This window comes from Chlorocebus sabaeus, chromosome 8 (assembly GCF_047675955.1).
Source record: "Chlorocebus sabaeus isolate Y175 chromosome 8, mChlSab1.0.hap1, whole genome shotgun sequence".
In the NCBI taxonomy this organism is placed as follows: Eukaryota; Metazoa; Chordata; class Mammalia; order Primates; family Cercopithecidae; genus Chlorocebus; species Chlorocebus sabaeus.
In genome coordinates, this window is record NC_132911.1 from 85837018 (window position 1) to 85858319 (window position 21302).

The following is a 21302-nucleotide window of genomic DNA, read 5'->3' on the forward strand; positions in this document are numbered from 1 at the left end:
CTAAACTCTATGGTATACCATCCACGGATCAGGGTCCTGCCATTGCTCTGGAGACCACACAGGAACTCTTGCTCAGAACAAGCCTTGTTTGTGGCCTTGGATACTTATTCCTATATGTTCTTTCTTCTTATACTAATGGGGGTCAAGACTTTGGATTAAGGCTGAACAGTTCCTCTATGTTCTTGATTTTATCTTGGCTTCTCTCTTCTGGGACTTTAATCCATTTACTTTTCCCTCTTTCCTGCACTTTTGAGTTCTCTTCAGCTTAATAGAATTCAAGTCTCATATACTAAAAGGCACATACTCTTGACCCATATTTTCTTTAGCTTCAATTTAGTCAATCCTCTTGCATCTTTAGTCCTTTAAAAGTGATCTGCGCTTGCTATTTATTCTCTCTCATTTTCTCTACCTGCTGCCATTTGGCTTACAACAATCCTCACCTACTAAAGGGGTAAAAGGCTACTAGTTTCCTCATAATTGCCTAAGCCAGTGACCACTCTTTCAGCCTTTATTTTCCTGGAATTTTCTACTGTATTTGAAGTCATAGTTTAACCCCTCCTTTTGAGAGTCTTTACTACCTTGATTCTACAACTCTACAATCTCCTGGCTCCCTTCATTTCTCAGGACTTAACTCCTCTCACTTCATCTTTTGCTTTTGTGCCTTAAATGTTAGTGTTGTTTTATTTTATCTCAGCTCTCTTATGATTCTATATATTCTTCCTGAATAATACTATTTCCTCTATAGCTTCAACTAACATTTATATGCTGCTTACTCTTGATTTTATCTCTCCACCTAAGATCTTTCCAGAAATGTACAGATTTGAAACTCAAGTTTGTATATTCAACTCTTCATAAGTTATTTCTATTTGGGTGTTCCACAGATGCCTTGAGGGTAATATGGACAAAACTGAAATGGCCACAATACTAGATCTTCTTCCATATATAAGTTTTTAACACTCAGACACCCAAACTTGAATTCTTAGAGCTATCTCTGATTCCTTTTTTCTCCTCGTTTTTTATATTCAATAAGTCATCTAGAGTTCATGTCCTTTGCAGGGACATGGATGAAGCTGGAAACCATCCTTCTCAGCAAACTATCACAAGGACAGAAAACTAAACACCACGTGCTCTTACTCATAGGTGGGAATTGTTCAGCTGAACAACTGAACAAGATCACTTGGACACAGGGCAGGGAACATCACATACTGGGGCCTGTCACAGGGTAGGGGGCTGTGGGAGGGATAGCATTAGGAGAAATACCTAATGTAAATGACGAGTTGATGGGTGCAGCAAACCAACATGGCACATGTATACCTATGTATCAAACCTGCACATTGTGTACATGTACCCTAGAACTTAAAGTATAATAATAATAATAAAAATATATATATATGTGTCATATAGTCCTCATAAATTTACCTTCTAAATAATTGTGGAACTTCTCTCTTTCACAGTCTAATCTTTCTCATATTTTTCTTCCACAGAACTGCTACAGTGATCTGAAATAAAAATATAACAATGGCAGTCTTTTGACTAAAATCCCTTATTGGTTCTCCATCAAGTATAATTTGAAGTCAAAGATGAAACTTTCACTCTGGAACTAGACTTACCATCCTTCCACACACAACTAGAAAACTGGACTACATATGCAGCAACAAGTTTTGGATATTGATCAAGCAGTTGGCACAGTTCTGAAAGAAGGAAAACAAATAAGATAAGCCTATAGTCAGATAAGTCCCAGCTTTCTGCTTTCAGGCACTTTCTGAACTACAGTGCAGGGATGGTTATCTCCATCAGAGCACAGTGGTATCATTGAGTTAAGCAGACAGAGTCTAGTGTACAGGAAGATTGATGTATCTGGAATTTGTGAACAGAATAACAAAGAGGTTAAAGTTGCATGGAGAAAGAATGTCAAAAATCTGTATAGGAATCCCATAGAGTTTGTTGCTAAATACTAAGCTGTGCATATGTCAAAGAAACTCCCCGAGGCCAGGCAAAAAAACTGCTAGAAAGCTGTAAATTGAAAAGTTTCCAGATTTCATACAGGGTCGGGAGACGTTTGAGTTTTGGTCAGCTAGAATCAAGAGTCTTTTTGAACACCTGGCCTTTAGGGGCGATGTCAAAGGGGCTATACCTTAGTCATGTGCCTAAATTGTCTTTTTCAACTGAGGTTCTATGAAACATAATATGAATAAGTATTTTCTTAATTCTCTCAAGGTTGGTATAATACCATTCTAAATACATTAGTGAGAAATTAATTCATTACCTACAGCATTGCCTTAGACATTAGGGTTTAATTCTCTTGTGGAACATCCATTGAGAGGGAGTATTTTAATACCCTCTCTTCAAAGCTTAAAAACAAGTTTCAAAAGGATCAACTAAATATATTGCTTGCTAGACCAAAATCTAGCCCCCAGCAATGTGAAATACACAATATCTGTCACCTAATCAAAAATTCCTAGACCCTGACATTCAGAGTTTACAAGGAACTTAAATATATTTACAAGAAAGAAACAACCCCATCAAAAAGTAGGCAGAGAATATGAACAGATACTTCTCAAAAGAAGACATTTATGTGGCTAACAAACAAGAAAAAAAGCCCAACATCACTGATCATCAGATAAATGCAAATCAAAACCACACCAGTCAGAATGGTGATTATTAAAAAGTCAGGAAACAATAGATGCTGGCAAGGCTGTGGATAAATAGTAACACTTTTAAACAGTTGGTGGGAATGTAAATTAGTTCAACTATTGTAGAAGACAGTATAGCGATTCCTCAAGGATCTAGAACCAGAAATACCATTTGACCCTGCAGTCCCATTATCAGGTATGTACCCAAAAGAATATAAATCATTTTACTATGAAGACACATGCATGTGTATATTTATTGCAGCACTATTTACAATAGCAAAGACATGGATCCAACCCAAATGCCCATCAATGATAGACTGAATAAAGAAAATATGGCACATATATACTATGGAATACTATGTAGTCATAAAAAGGAAAGAGATCATGTCGTTTGCAGGGACACGGATGAAATTCAACAAAATTATGTTTTAGGGTAAAGATTTTGTGGTCCATAAGCCATTCTCTTCGAAGGAATTTATGATGGAAGCCAACTAGAGAGATATGTGGCTTCCTATCTTTGCAGTTATCTGTTTAGAAACAAAAAGGAAGATAGTTTTTGTGTGACTCTGTTCCCAAGCTGAACTTCCCTTTGATACAGTGAGTTTGATGTCCCAAAATTTTATTTTCCTTTCACAGTCTCAGTGAACTTTGGGACAATATCAAGCAGTCTATCAAATGTGTGTTTTCAGTCCCAGAGAAGGGAAAAGCAGAATAAAAATTATTTAAAGTCCAAGACAATTTACATCTCTCACTATGCATTTAATAATCTAGCTTTTGCCTGTCTTTCAAGTTTCAAATCTAAACCATTTCCTGACATTCAATTTTCTCTTCAGTTCACTACATGACTCAGTTTATCACACATACCATGCTATTTCTTATCTCCATATCTTTGTTCATTCTACAGTCTGTGCCTAGAATGCCTCTAACTCTCATCCTGTGCAACCTAATTCCTATTTGTGTCATCTCCAAGGAAACTTTCTTTATACTTTCCATTCATTTTCCACCCAACAAGAGATAGTTGTACTCTTTGGTGCTTCCAAAAATACTTTTGCATATCCGTAGTGCTGCATTAAACCATTATATTGCTGAGATCTGGTTTTCAGTCTGTTTCTTTTTTTTTCTACTAGAAGGAGTATGTGTAATACATATTTGTATCTCCAGCACTTAGTAGAAGGATTGGCATAAGATTATTTAAAGAAGAAACAAGTAATGACTTCATTGATCTGGCTTTGGGTCTAAGGTTGATACACATACCATTAACAATAATAAAATACCATTAACAATAATAAAAATCAAATTTCCCTTAAATCTCATTCAGTATGGCTCATTTATTTGAAAATAAAAATATATTATAAATAATAAGTCTACATTTAAAATCTGAATATAATATTTTGGTAACTTATTTGTCATATGTATGTATATAGTAGAAATATATTTATTTTTCACTGCATAAAGCTTCAGTAAATAAGTCCAGGAATCCAGATGAGGTATTATGGAATCTATAATTCAAACACTTTCAAATTTTAATATGTCCAAAGAACTTTTGGGAGACTTATTAAAATGTAGTGTACCTTGCCTCACTTCCAGAAATTCTGATTCAGTACATGTAGACAACAGCCTAGAAATTTACATTAAAAATAACTACTCAGGAGACTCTGTTGTAAATGATATATAATGTCTGGTAGATACAAATATTTATGATCTATTGATAAAAAAATTGATTCTTTTATGTTGTAGTTAGAGAAATGCCATTTAATAATGTATCCTACATTTTCACTTTACTAGATAAGAAAAAATTGAGGTTTAAAAGACCAACATTTACCCTCTTCTGAAATAACACACATTAACTACATTAATTTTAAAGTTCTGAATGAACTTCACACTTGAGCAGTTAATGGAGACTAGTATGAACATTTTCATAGATACAGGAAGAAAAAGCAAGCAGAATTATTCTCTTTATTATATTTTAAAATGTGTTTTCTAAAGAAGAAAACATTGTCTTTAAAATTTTTTGTTTGATTTGGAGAGCTTGATTCCTGGAGGAACAAATTGTCACTGAAGGCTCATGACTGAAAGGCTGAAGGGAGACTGCTGCAATCTACGTGTTCAGCAGTCGGTACAGTTAAGAGCGAGATTTCCCACCTGATTGCTCCATTCTAAATATTGTATTAACTCAGTTACTTAAGGGTATTTTAGAGAACAAGTTAATGGGCAATCTTGTCATATTATATTACATGCAGCAATCATGCTGTGTTGAATGGCCACATAAAAGAGAAACTTTAGAAAAACTGAGCCAAGTTAGAGAATAAGAAAGTTAAAGACTTATTTTTATATACAAAGTTACAAGCCATGAAATGTCTTATAGAATATTACATTTGGCCTATGTAACTTGGGCAAATAATTTACTGATATAATCTCAAAAGCGCATTATTTTGGATAAAATTTTGAGTTTAATTTATTCTTTTTGATTACACTAAGTTTCTCACATCATAGTTTACATCGCATATTCACAAGTTCTCTGAAAGACTACTTATCTACTTTTCCACCTATCCGTCTATTTATAAATTTAATATTTAAATGTATTCATGTGAGAAATGCAAAATGCTTTTTCCTTGGTGCCGCAAAGAAATAGCACTTGAACATAAATTTAATTATCTCAGCAAGGCAATTTTTACTTCTGTAGAAGGGTGTGACTCACGAATGGAGTAATGTCAAGAGCATACCTGGATAGGGGAGGGGAAAGAATTCTTATTCCTGATGCAGATAGCCCCTACAGCTGTGTCGTTCCCTATTGGCTACGGCTGGATGGCACAGTCTAAGCTAATTCCGATTGGCTATTTTAAAGAGGTCAGGGGTATGAGCCAGAGTGGTGGGGTGAGTAGTTTGGTGGGAAGGACGGTTAGGAACAGGTAACTAGAGGTGACTTAGGTCAGAGCAGGTGACCAGGAGTGACTTAGGTCAAAGCACGTGACCAGGATGAGTCAGGATGGAGCAGTGACCAGGGAACAGATGTGAACTACTGATTAAGACTGGTGGGAAAGTTGTTTACTGAAATTAGAAGCAAGGGAGCGAAGAGAACCAGGAAGTTAAACTTTAAAATGGAGAATCAAAGAATAAGAGAGCTGAACATATGAAGAGAAACTTGGGGTTCATTATATTTAACATTCACAAAATTTGGAAATGAAATTCTCCAAGAAGATGGTATTTCAATTCTAGAGGGTCCTAAAACCCCTATCCCAATATAGATCAGATGTGGTAGAATCTTGCGTCATTTTCAGTCAGGTCCATTGTACTCTCTATTCCTCTAAAGACCAGGTAATTCCTTTCTTGGATCAGACTACTGAGGGTCTCATTGGATATCTGATTCATGGGTCAGCAAACATGGAATATGTAATTGCCACCATAACAATTATAGCAAAGAGGAAAACAAATGTCAATGTGAACATAAAAATGAATATTAATGGCTCACTGAAACCAATATAATATTGAACCACATGATTTCATCACCTCCATTTTCCATGCAGATCTCTATGTCAATCTTCTTTGATTCATTTAGGTTTTTATATTCCTTTTCTTTTTTAATACTTTATTCATTATGGAAATGTATTTAGTCTTATTAAAATATGCTCAATAAATTAAAATCACTTATAAGTAAACTCTTTTTTAAACTTTTAATTTTTTGTTTTAGATTCAGGGAGTACATATTTATGTTTGTTACATGGGTCCATTGCCTGCCGGTGGGAATTGGCCTTCTAGTGTACCCATTACTCAAACAGTGAACATCGTACCTCACAGGTAAGTTTTCAGTCCTCACTATCACTCCCACCCTCCTTCTTTTTGGAGTCCCCAGTGTCTATTATTTCCATGTTTATGTCCATGACTTACAATTAAACTCTTAAAATATGTTCACCCTGAAGGAAAGTAGAGTATCTCACCCCCAAATATACTTTTTTGGTATATTTTGAGATGGATATTCAGAGGGGCTACAGACACAGGAATAGTTCTGAAGAGTTGTCCTTTTGTGGAGGAGATTTACATCTGTAGAGGAAATCTACATTAGTGAAGTAAACAGTAGATGGGAACAGGATTTCCATGAGACCTTATCTACATTATCTTGATCTAGGTAAGATTAATTTAGGAAAAAGAGACACTTTTGAAGCTCTAACAGAGAAACTTTCACTATAGGCTATTATCTAATCTGAGAGCTGCTACCTGAGAGATTTCATCTGCATAACAAGACAGTTTTTACTTGATATGCAATTCCTCCCCTCTCCCTCCCATAACTGATCTCCAGGCTCCAAGCCTCCATTCCTTTCCAAATGGTACTAAAACTTCAATACTCTCAAAGAAGTGTGAGATTTCTCTGAGTCTCATACTTTTGTGTGTGACCCCCATGTCTATGCATGCAATAAGTTTTTTCTCCTGATAATCTATTGTGCCAACCTCAAATAATCAAAAGAGTCAGAATCTAATTTAAAGAGAGTTTATTCAGGTGCAGAATTTGAGGATAACCTTCTTGGAAATACCAACTCCTAAGGGATGGAATCAGCATTCAGAAGTAGGGAAGTTAAGGTTTCATTTAGATAGGCAGAGACAGATGAGTTTTTAGCAGGATTACAATATTTTACATACAAGGCTAGAGCATAATTACAGCAATAAGATTGGTTACAGTTGGTGTTTCTTTTGGGGAAGGGTACATTTAACATTTTTTACAGAGCGCATAATAGTCATGGGTTTTGTCATCTGGTCTAAGGAAAGCAGGACAACAAAGGAGAAGTTAATCTATAACAAGGGTCATTAAAAGGCAGAGATTTGTGTCCCTGATGTCATTTAATTCTGTCTAGTCACTGTAAAGAACAAGATAAATAAGAAAGTGAGTTAATTTATAATCTGAGAAACAGAAGTTGTAACCATATGTGACTCAGATCACAGTCACATCTTTCTTAAGGCTTAAAGTGTTTCAGGGGTTCCAACAGCTTTTAAATTGTGTTTATTTTCACAATTGTCAAATCATTTCAGCAGACTTAGACTCAAATTTTCAGAGGCAAAGTTTCAATTTCCCTAAAACCCTTAGTTTTGCCTTTCCCATGCACTGGTTAATTGTGGTTTATGCCTAATTACCTCCTGTATCAATCTTGAGTTTTAGAGAATGTTTCCAGAAGGGATTAAGGCACCTTTGAATTCCATTTAGTACATGTCCAACAGATTGTTACTTCCCCTTTCCTTATTTTTCTTTGTAGGACCAGAAATCACCCTCTTCTTTTGATGCCTGGTTTATATCTTTGAGCTCAGCTCTAGTAAAATCTACCTGCCACTCTTACTCTTTTATGCATAAATCTTTGTTTTGAGCAATGTAGCAGCTTGCTTACACATGGTGGCTTTGGAATCAGACAGCCTTGGTTTAAATCCCTATCCTATCACTTGCTAGGTATGAACAATTTAGATATCCTTTCTAAGTATTGGTTTAAAAATCTATAAAATGGGGATTCTTTGAGGTTTGAGGTTTAATTGAGATGGTAAAGGTAAAATACCCGGCACATAATAAATATGCAATACATGTAATTCATAGTTGTTATCATTGCTATTATTGTTATGGTAGGTAGCTAGTCAGAAATGAGCAGGGCAGGAGAGGCTCCCCGTCCCACCAGAAGTGTCAGGCAACCATCTGGTGATGGTCAGGTAGTTGTTAAACTGCCTCTCTAAAATAATAATTGATCACAGCCAGTGCCAGGGAAAGGCAGTCTCCCAATAAACAGAAACACCTGAAACTGGTGATTAGCAGTTTCCCCATAAGATCTCAGGAGCTGGGCAAGTGTGCTCCCGCATGTACACTAAGAGGCAAAAAGGTGGAGTTTAACTGGCATATGACCATCTAGGAACATTTGGACTGCTAAGGGAAGAACGCCTCCAGTAAGCATGCGTACAACTCCATTAAACACGCTGTGCATGCCGCCCCTTCCAAATGCTGATAAGTCATTGCACATGCAGGCAGCCCACCCCAAAGGAAGAATCAGGGGAGAAGGGACGCAAGTCCCTGGAAGCATGCTAACATATAAAACCCCAAGTCAAAGGTCAAACAGTACACTCGATCTCTCAAGTAGTCTGCTTGGTCCTCTTCCAAATGTACTTTCTCTCATTCTTGCTCCCAAAATGCTGGGATTACAGTTGGAAGCCACCACGCCTGGCTCTCTAAACCTTTTTTTTTTTGAGACAGAGTTTTGCTCTTGTGGCGCAGGCTAGAGTGTAATGTCTCCATCTCGGCTCACTGCAACCTCCGCCTCCCGGGTTCAAGTGATTCTCACGTCTCAGCCTCCCGAGTAGCTGGGATTACAGGCATGTGCCACCATGCCTGGCTAATTTTGTATTTTTAGTAGAGACAGGGTTTCACCATGTTGGTCAGGCTGGTCTCGAACCCCCAACCTCAGGTGATCCACCCTCCTCGGCCTCCCAAAATGTTAGGATTACAGGCCTGAGCCACTGTGCCTGGCCTAAAGATTTTTAATAAACTTTCACTCTTGCTGTAAAAGTTGCCTTGGTCTCACCTTCTGCCTTATGCCCCTCAGTTGAATTCTTTCTTCTGAGGAGGCAAGAATTGAGGTTGCTGCAGGCCGATACAGATTCATGGCCACTTTGGTGCTGTGTGACTTGGATATGTTCCCTCCTGCTAACCTTATCTCCTGTGCTTTCCAAGGTTTCTGGGATTTCTGCTTTTTACTTTTTGTTGGATGTCTGCAACTGTGCTATACTGAGAGTGATTTAGAAGAAGTAACAAAGCTGTTTGGATCATCATGTACTACCACTCTTTTCTCTTAATATCATGTTTCAACTGACTATATAAGTCTCCTCCCACTGCCAATTTCTAGGAAATTTAAGAATGGCTGGCTCCTGAAGACTGGAACCATGCCTACAGAGACTGCCTGTTCCATTTCTCAGTTCTGGTACAAGTTGTATAAAATACTGGGTTCTATAATCCTGCAATCATTAACATAACAGAATCTACCTTTATATATAGTAATTGTCAATACATGCATTTCAGAGCAGAAAGGTTGTTTAGAACACACCACTCTAAGGTATTTATTAGCTGCTAGGTGGCTATGTGAGAAGAGTAGATTTTACTTGAAGTCAAGTTGTAGATATGGAGTATAAGCCAAAAATATGCTTATTTCTTCAAGGCTTTGGTCAGAAATAGAGTATTCATAAGACACAGGTGAAAGTAAATGTGTAATAACAAGGACCTAGTGAGGCAAAGGATTTGTTCACAGGTGAATCCAGTGTGCCTGGAGGGAGGCTGAAGCTGAGAAGACTGCAAGACAGTTGAGGTTTTCAGGATCTAAGTTCATCGAATAAGGTAAAATTATAAACTTTTAATTATATCTTCCTTATAAAGTTTGAGGTCTAAGATTTCTAAAGCTGTGTTAAAATAGCCTGGACTTTTGAACCACATACAGTAAGAAAGACTACCAGTGAAGAAAAGGGCTTATGAATACTAAAATTGTATCTTTGAAGGAGAAATATTCTCTATTATTTTAATTGGTGACAGCTAAATTTTAATGGGAAGATTGTGGATGGCTCAGAAATTCTGTTGGAGATTGTGATCAACATTTTTCATTATTTATATTTCTGATTATTGGAATATAGAAACATTCTTATGCTTTTGAGAATTTTGTTGAAGTTCTTGATTTAGTGATAGCTTGTATCTTTTCAACTGTGCATTAACATCATGACTGCTTAGCAGTATTTTGATGCTTTGCGTTTCTTTTAGCTTAAAGGAGCATTGCTTGCAGAATACTTAGAAGTAAAATGATTCCTGTTGAATTAATCTTTATTTTATTGCTTATGAAATTATCTATAGAATGAAATTTTATATGACATATAACCATGGTCTGCCTCTTAAAAATTGCTGTATTCTTGGTTTTATATGCTTTCTTTGGCTCACATCAATGGCAATATATTCAAGGCATTAATTTGTTGGTCAAATTTACATAGCACTGTATATGAAATACTCTTACATTTTATTTAAAATTAATTTTATCAGAGCAGAATGGGCATGCTAAAAATTCAACTAGTACGGAAAAGGTTATAATAAAAAATTTCTACTCTGCATACTCACTTGTCAGAAGCAATCATTTTCAACTGTTATTATCATTTGTTGGTTGATTCCATAGCTTATAATAAGCTATTTCTTGAAATGTCGACTCTACTGTCTCTATTATGAAAGATACATATTTAACTCATACTATTTAAGCCTTTCTGTCCTCCCAATTATTGAGATTAGTATTATAAATTATTCCATTAGCTCCCCTTGTAATTTTAAACATTGTACGTAAACTTATATGTATTATTTCATCATATTCAGACAATAACTCTTGATTTTGAACTAATGTTAAAACATGTTTTTTTGCTACTTTATTATTCATTTTCAAATTTTGCCACCTAAAATTTTACTTTCACATTATTGATGTTGATAATATTTATATTTGACTCTGCAGATATAATTGGGTCTTCTGTTGTTAATTTGTTTCTTGGTTCAACATAAATATTCCATGCTTTATTTATATCCATATCTGCAGAAATATTCCATGAATTATCTACACTTTAATAAATATCTCAGTATTTGTTTATAGATTGATTCTAAATAAATTTTATTATTTTAATGTTTTTAGCTTCAGATCCAAATGGTATACTAGAATTCTCTTCCTAACAGTCCACTGTCAAGTCTTCACTGTTAGAAGAAGGATCACACCAGAATTGAGGTCAAATGGATGATCTTATTCTTAATTGTTGAAAATCACACCTCATTGAAATTTGCTTCATAACTGAACTATGAATTTTTCATCAGACATACTTTTGTGTTTCTCCTCATGGCATTCTTTATGAGGAACTTCTTTTTGGAGCTTACTGGCTTTCTGTTCTAATTTGGTTCAGTTATTTTCTAGAATTGCTACATGACTGTCATCCTGGGACTTCCTTCTGTTGGAATCTTGGAGAGCTTACAGCTTTTCATATCCTTTCTTCTTCTTTTGTGTTTTTCACCGTGAAGTGTACAAAGTCAAATGAATTTCCTAGAAAAACCAGAGAGTTAATATTTTGAGTCCTTGTGATGGGGGGGTCAAGGAAGTGCTGGGTAGAGAAGGGCGGGGTCCCTGGTGAGGGCTCCACCCTCAGGCCTGTACCCACAGACCTAAATGAGGACCGGCATTTCTGTTTTCATGCCCCAAAAGTTGCCTTTTGGCCCACCAGGTGCCCCATCCTGTACCCACAAGAACTCAAGACCCTAGAAGGCACAGACACAAGTGGCTGGATGTCAAGAGAGCAGAAGAACACAGTGAAAGACACCAGCAGACAACATCAGGCAATAGACAGCAGCATGATGTGGAATTTGGCTGGGGGCAGTTGGAGGAGAGAATGGCTACTGGGCGACCTGACTCCAGGGGAAGACCACCTTCCCACTCCATCCCCCTTCGGGCTCCTCATGCATCTCATGAGAGCTACCTCCACCACTCAATAAAACCTTGCACCCATCCTCCAAGCCCATGTGTGATCTGACTTCTTGGATACACTAGGGCAAGAACCCGGGATACAGAAAGCCCCCTGTCCTTGTGATAAGGCGGAGGGTCTACTGGAGCTGATTTAGCCACCTGGAGAAGGCAAAGCTGAAAGAGCACATGGCAGCACATGCCCACTGGGGCTTTGGGAGCTGCAAACACTCAACCCTAGACACTGTCGTGGGGTCAGAGCCCCCAAACACTCCCCACGACCTGCTCATCTGCATGCTCCCCTCAGGAGTTTGAGCAGTGGTCACTGAAGAAGCAAGCCACACCTCTGTTGCCTGCCCTATGAGGGGGATAAGGGAACTTCTCCTATTTCATCTGAATATCTGAAACTATCTTTAATTTGGACTCATGTTTTATTTATAATTTGTCTCGATATAGAAGTAAAGGTATAATTTCCTATAGAAATTTGAAACATTGTTCCCTTGTCACATCTTGCTGATAAGAAACCTTACATCAGATGATTTTTGGTCTGATACTATAGAAAGTTTGATTAACTTACTAAATAATTATATTTCAATATGATTCATTTGATAATCATTTTATTTTATTTTTATTCTGTCATGTCCATTTAAGTTGTATAATACTTTCAGATATAGACATAGAATTTGACAAAGTTCCTATGGCAAATATGAAGCTGCATAAAATCTCCTTCCTGACCCAGGGAACTTGGAGGTTGTTGTGATTATGATTATTTTATATTATGCTCATACTACTTAAAACTCATTTGTTCTTTCTTAGTTATTATAATTTCTTAGGACTTTCAGATCACAGATTATCGTCCCATTACTTTGTAATATATGTTTTGCTTTTAAGAAAAAAAGTTCAGCTGCTTTATTTTTTATATCAAAATACACAATTTTGGCATTTGGAACATGAGAGAGGATGAGAAAAGAAACTTAGAAGATATCATTAGTATTAATTAAGGTAAAATACATGTGTATCACTATAGCAACATGTTATATCATTTAAAATTATGCATTTTGGAGCTAAGTAGAAAATGGATTCAAATAACAACTCTTTTCTTTGTGTCGATTTTGGAAAGTTACTATTTCTCAGCTCCAGTTTCCTCATCTATAGAGCAGAGCAAATCATTTCTACCCATGAAATTATTAGGATGTGTGAAATATGGTATACAAAAAGCCTGGCTTATAGTTGGTATCAGTGTAATATAAGCATTTTTGTATACACTCTCTTTATATGTATTATTATTATTATTATTTTGAGATGGAGTCTTACTCTGTCGCTCAGGCTGGAGTGCAATGGGGCGATCTCAGTTCACTGCAACCTCCGCCTCCCAGGTTCAACAATTCTCCTGCCTCAGCCTCCTGAGTAGCTGGGATTACAGGTGCCCACCACCCACACCTGGCTAGCTTCTGTATTTTTAGTAGAGATGGGGTTTCACCATGTTGGCCAGGCTGATCGTGAACTCCTGACCTTAGGTGATCCGCCCACCTTGGCCTCCCAATATGCTGGGATTACAGGCGTGAGCCACCGTGCCTGGCCTATATGTATTATACTTTTAAACAGCTCTTCACATTAGATTATTAACAAGTAGCCAAAATTGTTGGCATATTTTTATTCAAAATATTTCATCATTGTCCTTTTACTATCTTTAAGGATGTGTAGTGACAAATTCTCTTTCAGTGTTGATATTGGTAATTTGCATTTTCCCTCTTTCTCTCATTATTTCTGAATTAGTATAGTCATTAATTTATCAATTTTGTGGATTTTTTTTTTTTTAAACTGGCTTTTTACTTTTCTCAATTGTCAGTTTTCTGTTTCTTCCATTTCTGCTCTTTATTCCTACCTTTCTTTGATACACTCTTGGTTTACTTTTCTTTTTCTAGCTCCTTCAGGTAGAAATTTGGGTCATTAGGTTAAACCTTTTTGATTTTCTAATATGAGTATTTAAAGCTATACATTGCCCTATATGTACTGTTTCAGTTTATCCTACATATATATTTTTTAAATTTTACTTTTTTGTGTGTGTGTGTGTGTTTTATTAGACAAGGTCTCTGTCACCCACACTGGAGTGCAGTGGGATGATCTTGGTTCACTATAGCCTCTGCCTGGCAGGCTCAAAACAGTCCTCCCACCTCAGCCTCCAAAGTAGCTGGGACTACAGGTGCACCACCCCACCAGCTATTTTTTTTTTATTTTTAATTTTTTTGTAGAGATTGGGCTTTATCATGTTGCCCAGGCTGGTCTCAAACTCCTAGGCTCAAGCAATCTGTTCGCCTTGGCCTCCCAAAGTGCTGAGATTACAGGCGTGAGCCACCACACCTGGCCCATCCCACATATTTTACATGTTATGTTTTTATTATCAGTCAGGACATAAGTTACACTTAGTCTTGAAGTGTATTTTATCTGACATTAATATAACATTACTCCAGACTCTTTATGCTGCTAACATGGTATTATGTTTTTTCATCTACTTATTTTTGATCTATCTATTCTTTATTTTTAAAGTACATGTCTGCAAAAGCCAGCATATGCACTGTAGTTGGGATTTGCATTTTAAAAAATCTGATTTGACAGTTTCATTTGTTAATTGGCATATGTTGTCCATGAACGTTTAATTATTGATAATATTGTTGGATTTATTTTATCAATTTATTATTTGTTTACTATTTGCCACTTCTGCTTTTGATTCTTCTGTTCCTCCTTTTTTTGGCCATCTTTTGATTGAATCTTTAAATTGAATTTTTTAAAATTCTATTTTAAATTTAGTTACTGGCATTTTAGCCATATTGTCTTGCATTACTTCTTAAGTGCTGCTTTAGGAATTATAATTTCTTCTTTGCTTTTCACATTGTGCCTAAAATCAATATTTTACTAATTCACATAAAATATAATATTTAAATAGTTCCTCAGGAAGAAAAACATGGCTTTAAGAATGTTGAGAGAATATCAGGTAAATCTTTACTTTTAAATAGCTGATCTTTTAAGGTTGTTTACCTATCGTAGTCCTAGAGAAACTCAAGGTAGAAAAGGGGTTAACCTGATTAGATTTGTTGATGTGATTTTTGTGAAATAGGGTGAACCACACAGTATTTACAACTGCACTGTTGAAAACCTCAACGGCTTGGAATAACAGGAATGGAATTAATTTAAAACAAGATAAAATGAAAAGAGGACATTGGACATCTAAATATACTGGGCAAAAGGCAGGCTGACATACAGGCTCTTTGTTTCATAATTTTGTCTAGGTTAGTTCTGGATAGGGCTACGGTAGGTATAATAAAGATTCATTCTGGGAATGTCTTATATTTCCCTTGATGTACTCTATAATTTAAGGCACATTTTAAACCCTAGTAGTTTTGCAATTTAAAGTGGACCACACAGAATAAGACATTGATTAATTCATTTGAGGAGACAATATTCCAATTTATTTAATAGGTATTTTTACTAGATCTTTACTAACAGCATCTATAAATAAATAATGATGGACATACGAGCTGTAATTATCAACATCAGAGCATGCATTTTAAAAGTTTCAGAACTGACTATTAACATTTACTAATTTTGGGTGTTTAGAATCCTACTTTTCCAGAGTCTACTAATGAGACACTTAATGAACAACAAAGCTGTCATATATCTTCTTGGGAAGATTAGAAATATCCATTAATCCACTAAAATTAAGAAGGGAATGGTTACATATGGAATGCTAATTATAAAATAAATTCTTGATTTTAATGAAAATGTTCACAGCCTTTTTGGGATACATCTGAAACATTTGCTAAAACCATTTTTTTCTCCTGATGGTGACAGCCAGACTGTTTAAGCTTATGACATATAATTTTCCAGACACTCTTTTTAGAATGCTCAATAATATCATTTGGATGTGGATTAAGGCATGTGCAGATGCTAAGGCCTTACTCAAAGCTGCATAACAAATAAGAAACCTCATGAAAGTGTCCTTTTGCATTTCATATTTTTGAAAGATGGCCAATTATCTGTATGAAATGATAATGTGTAAGCAATAGTATAATTTAAAAAATTATTTCTGTATGCTATCTCTGTGTGTACAGAATAAATACAAGAACTGAGAAAATTTTTAGGTATAATTTAAGCTAAACAATATTTTTGAATTAAAAAAACGTATATCCAAGTAGTTTCCATTATGGAGAGTTGCCTCAAGTTTTCCTGTTAGGTAGAATGTATGTATTAGAGTGTGTAGGATGGGTTTGCACATATGTCAGTGTATGTAGCATATGTATCAAATGCGGAAGAAATTTTCTAAAGGGCATTACTTACCTGGGATTTAGACTTATTGTCAGAATCTTGAATCTAATTGTCAACATACCCAATCCAAGAATCAATTTCAGGTTGTCTCAACCTCAGCAGTTGTGACATTTTAGGCTTTGTTTTGTTGGGCTGCCTTTTGCATTATTTGATGCTTAGCAGCATCCCTTACCTATACACACTAGATGCCAATAGAAATCTCCCATTTGCAGTGACAACCAAAAATGTCCCCAGATATTGTTAAATGTCTCATTTGGGAGAGTTTCAAAATTGTACCTGGTTGAGAACCATTGGTCTCTATATAACTTGGTTGTTATAATCTTCACTTTCTAAAAGACTTTACAAGGATGGCTAAGTACCAAAAAGAGCCACTTACTTTCACTGTATCTTATCAAGAAGTTAATTGAGACTGTGGACTGTCCACACAAGATGGCAAAATAGAAGCCAACACCATTTATTACCATTCACCTCACTAGAACAACACCAAACTTTGACAACTATCTGAGTACAGAAAACACCATCACAAGAACCAAAAATCAGGTGAGCAATCGTAGTACCTGGTTTCAATTTCATACTGTGGAAAGAAACATTGAGGAGGGAAAAAGAGGCGGTGCTGAATTGCTGTTGTCACCCCTCTTACCCCCATCCTCTGGCAGCAGCTGTGCCTCTTGGGGAGAGAATCTGTGTACTCTGGGGAGGGAGAGTACAGCAATTGGGGGACTTCACATTGAACTCAGTGCTACCCCATCACAGTGGAGAATAAAGCTGTGCTGGGTCCAGCCAGAACCAGCATGGAGGGAGCATTTGGACCAACGGTAGCCAGAGGGGAATTGTCCATCATTAGAACTTGAGTTTCTTGGCAGGCCTCACCAACACGAGCCAAAGTGCTTTGGGGTCCTAGGTTAACTTGAAAGGCATTCTAGGACACAAGCACTGCAATTCCTAGGCAACTCCTAGTGCTAGGCTAGGCTTACAGCCAGTGAAATAGTGTGGCATGTGACCTAGGGAGACACCAGCTGGGAAGGACAAGGGAGGGCTTATGCCATTTTTCTCACAAGCCCAGGCAGTGCAGTTCATAGCAACGAAAGTGACTCCTCCCTTCTGCTTAAGGAGAAGAGAGCAAAGAGTAACTTGCATCTTGGCTACCAGCTCAGCCACAGTAGGACAGAGCACCAAGCAGACTTGTGAGGCCCACATTCAAGATGCTAGCTCCTGGATGACATTTCTAGACACACTGTGGGCCAAAAGGGAACCCACTATTTTAAAGGGAAGAACCTATCCTGACAGGATTTATCACCTGCTGGCAAAAAAGCCCTTGTGCTCTGAATAACCACCAGCCATACCCAGGGAGTATTTCATGGGCCTTGTGCTCTGAGACATGCTGGATTGACAGGAGACCCAGCACATTCTCAGCGACAGTGGCTATGGTGAAAGACTCCTTCTGTTTAAGGAAAGCACAGGGAGAATTAAAGGGGACTTTGTATTGCACCCTAGGTACCAGCTCATCCACAGTGGGGTAGAGAAAGAAGCAGGCTTTTGGAGGTCCTTGAGTGCAAGCCTAGGATTTTGGACAGCATTTCTGGACCTTCCTTGGGCTGGGGGAAAGCCCACTGCCCTGAAAGATGAGTCCTAGGCCTGGCAGCATTCACAATAAGCTGGTGGAAGAGTCCTTGGACTTCATGCAAACATCAGTGGTGGCCTGGCAGAACCACCCATGGAATGATGATGGCCAAATGGAGAGGTTACTCTGCCTGTGGGAAGGGGAGGTAAGAGTCTCTTAATATAATTAATCAAATAGAAGAATCAATGAACTTGAAGACAAGCTATTTGAAAATACAGTCAAAGGAGATAAAAAAGAATAAAAACAAAGAAGCATGCATACAAGATCTAGAAAATAGCCTCTAAAAGGCAAATCCAAGAGTTATTGTCCTTACAGAGGTGGTAGAGAAAGAGATAGAGGTAGAAATTTTACTCAAAGGAATACTATCAGAGAACTTCCCAAAACTAGAGAAAGATGTCAACACCCAAATACAAGAAGGTTCTAGAACACTAAGCAGATTTAACCCAAAGAAGACTACCTCAAGGCATTTAATAGTCAAACTCCCAAAGGTCCAGGATAAAGCAAAGATCCCTAAAAGCAGCAAGAGAGAAGAAACAAAAAGCATACAATGAAGCTCCAATATGTCTGGCAGCAGACTTTTTAGTGGAAACCTTATAGGCTTGGAGAGAGTGGCATGACACATTTAAATGGCTGAAAGAAAAAACTTTTGGCTGGGCCTGGTGACTTATGCCTGTAATACCAGCACTTTGGGAGGCTGACGCAGGTGGATCACCTGAGGTCAGGAGTTTGCAACCAGCCTGGCCAACATGGTGAAGCCCTGTCTTTACTAAAAATAGAAAAATTAGCCAGTTGTGGTGGTGGGCACCTTTAGTCCCAGCTACTCAGGAGGTCAAGGCAGGAGAATCTCTTGAACTTGGGAGGCAGAGGTTGCAGTGAGCTGAGATTTCACCACTGCACTCCAGCCTAGGCTACAGAGTAAGACTCTGTCTCAAAAAAAAAAAAAAAAGAAAGAAAAGAAAAAAAAGAAAAAAACTTTTACCCTAGAATGGTATATACTGCAAAAATATCCTTCAAGCACAAAAAACATAAAGACCTTCCCATACAAACAAAATGAGGGATTTCATCAACACCAAAGCTGTCCTACCAGAAATGCTGAAGGGAGTTCTTCAATCTGAAAGGAAAGCATGTCAATGAGCAGGAAGAAATCATCTGAGGAAACAAAAGTCAGTGGTAATAGTAAGCCTACAGAAAAACACAGAATAGTATAACACTGTAATGGTGCTGTGTAAACTTTTCCTGGCTTCAGTAGAAAGACTAAATGATGAATTAATTAAAAATAAGAGCTACAACAACTTTTCAATACATAGACAATACAGTAAGACATAAAGAGAAACAACAAAAAGTTAGGAGGAATGAAATTAAAGGGTAGAGTTTTTTTAATTGTATTTTTATATATTTTTTGTTTATGCAATAACTATTAAGTTATTAGTTTAAAATAAAATAGAATTTACAAGCATCATGGTAACCTCAAATCAAAAAACATACAATGGATGCAACGAAAATTCAAAGCAAGAAATTAAAGCATACCACTAGAGAAAATCATCTTCACTAAAAAGGAAGACAGGAAAAAATAAAAAAAGAAAAGACTAGAACAACCAGAAAACACTAACTCAATATCAGGAGTAAGTTCCTACTTGTCAATAATAACATTAAATGGAAATGGATTAAACTCCCCAATTAAAAGACATAGAGTGGCTGAATAGATGAAAAAAACAAGATCCAACAATCTGTTGCCTACAAGAAACACACTTTATCTATAAAGATACACATAGACTGAAAATAAAGAAATTGAAAAAGATACTCCATGCAAATGGAAACCAAGAAAGAGCAGGAGTACCTATACTCAGGAGTACCTATAGGAGTACCTACACTCAGACAAAATAGATTTCAAGACAAAAACTGTAAGAAGAGAAGAAGAAGGTCATTATATAATAATAAAGGGATCAATTCAGCAAGAAAATATAATGATTGTAAATATATATGCACCTAAGACTGGAACACCCAGATACACACAGCAAATATTATTAAAGCTAAAGAGAGAGATCAACCCCAATACAACAATAGCTGGATACTTCAACATTGAACTTTCAGCATTGGACAGATCTCCCATACAGAAAATCAACAAAGAAACATCGGACTTACTCTGTACTATAGAAAAGTGGACCTATACTTATTTACAGAATATTTCATCCAACAACTGCAGAATACACATTTTTCTCCTCAGTACATAGATCATTCTCAAGGATAGACCATATTTTAAGTCACAAAACGAGTTTTAAAACATTCAAAAAATTGGAATAATACCAAACATCTCTGACCACAATGGAATAACATTACAAATCAATAATGATAAATTTTGGAAACTATACAAACACATGGAACTTCAACAATATGCTCCTGAATGAACAGTGGATCAATGAAGAAAGTAAAAAGGAAACTGAAAAATTTCTTGAAACAAATGATTATGGAAACACAACATACTAAAACCTATGGGATACAGCAAAAGCAGTACTAAGAGGGGCATTTATAGCTATAAGTTCCTACATAGAAAACTTCAAATAAATAATCTAATGATGCATCTTAAAGAATGAGAAAAGTAAGAGCAAACCAAACCCAAAATTAGTAGAAGAAAAGAGATAATAAAGATCAGAGCAGAAATAAATGAATTTTCAATGAAGAAAACAATACAAAAATCAATGAAACAGAAGTTGACCTTTTTAAAAAAAATAAAATTGACAAACCTTTAGCCAGACTAAGAAGAAAAGATCTAAATAACATCAGAGATGAAAAAGGAGACATTACAACTGATAACACAGAAATTTCAAAGGAACATTAGGGGCTGTTATGAGCAACTATATGTCAATATATTGGAAAATCTAGACAACATGGACAAATTCCTAGACACATGCAACCTACCAAGCTTGAATCATGAAGAAATCCAAAACTTGAACAGACCAATAATAAGTAATAAGATCAGAGTCATAATAAAACATCTCCCAGTAAAGAAAAGCCTGGTACCTGATGGGGTACTGCTGAATTCTACCAAACATTTAAAGAAGAACTAATACTAACCCTATGGAAACTGTTACATAAAATAGAGGAAGAGAAAATACAAACTCATTCTATGAGGCTAGCATTACCCTTGAGAGGTGACAATGTGATAGCAGTGCCTCTTCCACCTCCGCATCCACTCTGGCAGTGCTTGAGGAGCCCTTCAGCCTGCCACTGCACTGTGGGAGCCCCTCTCTG

At 36.6% G+C, this 21302-nt stretch overlaps 1 long non-coding RNA gene across 1 annotated transcript in view; it reads left to right on the plus strand.

The window, feature by feature from the left end:
* The window catches only part of LOC119624907 (uncharacterized), a 65022-nt gene extending 52860 nt beyond the window's left edge, over nt 1-12162 (plus strand). Inside the window, exon 3 of the long non-coding RNA XR_005241045.2 lies at nt 11297-12162. This is a non-coding gene — a long non-coding RNA (uncharacterized lncRNA). The remainder of the gene's footprint in view (nt 1-11296) is intronic.
* The last annotated feature ends 9140 nt before the right edge of the window (nt 12163-21302 follow it).